The following is a 3,997-nucleotide window of genomic DNA, read 5'->3' on the forward strand; positions in this document are numbered from 1 at the left end:
TGGGAGAATGGCCGCAGGGCTCTTTCATCTTACCCATCGTATCAGCGGGAGAGCCAGCGCGAGGGCAAGCACTCCAGCAGCCTGTCACAGCAGGTCCCTTTCCCCTCCAGCCCCTGGGTCAGGATCCTGGGCATGTGCAGGTGCCGGCCCAGCGCCTCAAACCCCTCAGGCTGGGACTCGAACCCTGGTCAGCCACGTGGGATCTGGCTTTCTCTGATTTCATCATTGTCCTCTCACTCGTCACGTCACCCTCGAGCATGGCCTTCAAGCACCGTCCCTGCTTCGGCCGCACTCAGCCTGCTGTCACAACCCAGCTCCCTTAACCCTCTCGCTGACCCAGCACGGTGGGCGCTGCCAACCCCCATTCCAGAGGAGGAAATCCGGGCGGTATGAGACCTGCTGAGGTCACGGCTGGGTGGGGCGGGGACTGACTCCCACCAGGCGGGTCTGCTGGCCCCTGCCTGACTGATAACCAGTCCCCATCCCTGCAGGCCTACACAGCCCTCCTCTGTGCCCCCACCCGCGGGGAGCCCTGCAGGCAGGCCTTCCCCTGGCCACGCCGGCCTCGCCTTGAGACTCAGCTTGAAGACTTCCACTCTCCTAGGCACCCAGTCTGGAAGACAGGGCCTGCCCTCCCTGACCCAGAGCAGAGCAGAGAGGGGTGTGGCGGGCAGAGCACCAGAGAAGATCCCGGCGGGCTCCCAACCCTCCGCAGGATAGCGGACAGATGTTGTGGTTTCTTTCTCTTTTTTAATCAACCATTTGATTTATTTTAGTTCATATTTATTTTGCCAGAAGGAGTATGTACTCACTGGAGAGAGAAAGAAACAAAAAAGTGAGAAACCAACCCCCGGAGGGATGGCCACACCGCAGTCCTTTCTCCTCCATCCTCCTGGGATTTTGGACACATGCACACACATCTGATGTGTTTCTCAACACGCCCAGTCCCGGACACAAACTACAGTCAGACAGGTGGGATGAGGCCGCCCGAACCACCAAGCCCTGGGCTGCCCTGGAGACATGTTCTAAGCTGCTAAATTTGGGGTAACTTGTTACACAGTGACAGGTGACTAGTACAAGAATAAGAATACGCCGACCACTTTACCCGCGGGACCGCTCACTCCCACCAGGATGTGTGGAGTGCGTGCTGTTATCACCCCCGCTGTATGCAAGGGGAAACTGAGGCCCAGAGAGGGAGAGCCACCTGCCTGTGGGCCCAGCGCTGCTCAAAGAAAAGAGAGGGACGGGTCCCATGTCTCTCCTCTCAGGGCCCAGGGCCAGCGACACAGGGCTGCTGGACTCCACTGCCCAGCGCTGGCACACGACTCACTGCAGAGTCACATTCGGTCTTGGGCAGTGCCACAGGTGCAGAGTCCTCTGCCCTGCCCCGGATGGGCCGTGACAGGCGGCGCCCTGCCCGCCTCCGTGTGGGAAACCTCCAGGCAGCTTGTTCCTAGAAGGAAGGGCACACCGAGCGTGGACCTCCGGGCACCGGTGCCAGTGGGCGGGCAGGTCCTGCCACGTGTCAGTTTCCAGGGAAAGGAAGAGGCGGTGAGTGGCGGCTCTGGAGTCCTGGCCCCTTCGCGCAGTCCCGGCTGAGCGACTGGCTCCAGTGGGGTGGATGGAGCAGAGGCCTGGGCCCCAAGGCCCCATCTACCTGGGCACCTACCAGGTTCTTTCTGCCCCGTCTGGGCAACACCACCCTCTCGGTGCCTCAGTTTCCCCATGACTATCATGGGCACCGTGACGCGGCCTTCCTGGCATTGTGAAACATACACGAGGCCTCCTGTGGGGCCTGTAGGGCCGTGAGCCGAGGGCAGGGGGACGCCCTGGTGAGGTTTTAGGCAATGCCATGGAATCAATAGAACGAATGTTAAAAGACAGTGTGTTCGAGGGTGAACTCCAAGGAGGGGTCACAGAAAACTGAGAACCACGAGGGGAAGTCCGCCCCGTGGGAGGGTCCGCAGACAGGGCCTCGCAGGATGGCGGGTTCGCTGGGGTCCGTACCCGTGGGCTTTGCGGGCCTGAAGTCAGCCTGCAAACACTGGAGCTACTGCTTCAAGCCCTCCCCTCCCACGAACTCCCCAGTCCTCAGACACCTCATTGCTCACAGATCCCCCGCGGGAATATGGGTTTTGTGTTCAGGAATTCCCGTAAGGGCTGTTTTGTGCTCGATGAATGAGATTGGGAGCAGTGAGCCCTTGAAGAGCAGACGATCGGAAACCGGACCCAGCAAGGAGGTTGGGGTCCCTGGAAATTCTCTCTGATCTTGGGGAGGGAACGCATTGGCCTTTTCCGGGGGACAGAGTGAAGGTTTGGGGGAATCTTAGCCTCAAGGGACAGCAGACTCTCGAGGGCCCGAGGCGAGGACACCTGTGCCGGGCAGAGGGACTCGGGTGGCCAGCAGAGGCCCGTGCCCTTGTGGGGCAGTGTGGGGGAGCCTGACCCGGATAACCTTTATCAGCCCCGTGGTGTGTGTTACAGGAATGCAGAGGAGGGGGTCCAGTCCTGTGGGGACAACACAGGGACATTTTTTTCTAGAAACAGCGGCAGGCCGGGATTCAAACCCTGGTTCCACATGAGGGTGTGGTTCTCCCTGCCACAGTTTCCCCTCTGTAGGAGGGATGATAACAGTTCTCGCCCTTGGGCACTGAGAAGACGGAATGAGAAAATGTGTTTGGCAGGGCGGCCGACCTCGAGGAAGGCCCGCGAACGGCCACAGGGCTTACTGCTGCTGAGCCCAGGGCCGGCGAGCGGCACCGCGATCGACCGATCCGATGTGATGAATGGACAGCCCAGGAGCGCATCCATGGATGAAGTGCTCAGCGCCTGCCTCCCGCCACAGTGTGGGGCCAGCCCAGGCGGGGAGGCCTGCCCCGGGGCGGGGAGGGCCACCTGAGTCAGCAGCTGGCAGCCCAGCTCGGAAGAAGGGCAGAGGTCGAACACGCTGCGCATTCGTGACACCCCACTTACTCACTCCCTGCTAAGTGCCAGGGAGCTTCGGGGATCCCCCTTAGTCACCTTTCCCGCAGGCCAGCCTTCAAGTCCTGCCACTCAGTTCCTGGCCCCCCACCCCAGCCTGGCAGACAATGTCTCAGGCTTCCGGGGGGGATGAGGACAGAGACTCAGCCAGGAGTGTCTGTCTGGCGGCTCAGGGGCTGCAGGGAGGGCCCCCAGCACCTCCCTGGTCTCAGTGGCAATCTCGTCTCCAAGATGCTCCCAGCCTCAGGGCTTAGGGATCCCTGGAAAGGATCCACAGTAAATACTTTTTTTTTGGAGAGGTTTTCGTTATAGGGTGCATGCGCTCGCCAGAAAGACAGAGAGAGACAGATACAAAGCGATAAATCCCCCCCAGGGGGGATGGCCACACCGCAATCCCCTCTCCTCCATTCTCCTCTCCAGATCCTGGGCACATGCTTAAACATGAGTTTAAGCCACTGGGTCTGGGACTGAGCCCAGCATCTGCTACACGGGAGTCCAGCGACGTAACCGTTAGGCCAGCTGCTGTCCCCCCGCCCGGTAGTAAGTAAAAGCATGACGATGACTCCAGCGCACGGAGCCGGCCGGGCCAGCTGCCCCTCTCTAGTCTAGTCCTGATTTGCCTACCAGGAGCAGCAGCCTGCTCGCACCACATGACACGGCCCGGTGCCCACCTGCTTCTGACCTGCAGAGATGAGTGTTGGGCCAGCCCCATAGTACAGCAGTTGGGTACTGTACATTGGAAGCTGGGACCCACATGGCTGACCAGGGTTCAAATCCTGGCCCTGGCGGCTTGAAAAACACATGTGTGGGTGTGCACACGAGTGCCCCCAAACCTGAAGGGAGGAAGAAATGGAGGGAAGGGGGTTGTAGCATGCCCATACCCTCCCCCACCGGGGCTGCCTACTTTTCATCTCTCTCTGTCTTTCACAAGTGCAATTAAAAAAGAAAAAAAGGGAACCAGCAGTTAGCATAATGGCTATGTCGCTGGACTCCCACGTAGTCGACCGTGATTCGC

This window comes from Tupaia chinensis, unplaced genomic scaffold (genome assembly GCF_000334495.1).
Source record: "Tupaia chinensis unplaced genomic scaffold, TupChi_1.0 Scaffold000182_1, whole genome shotgun sequence".
Lineage (NCBI taxonomy): Eukaryota > Metazoa > Chordata > Mammalia > Scandentia > Tupaiidae > Tupaia > Tupaia belangeri.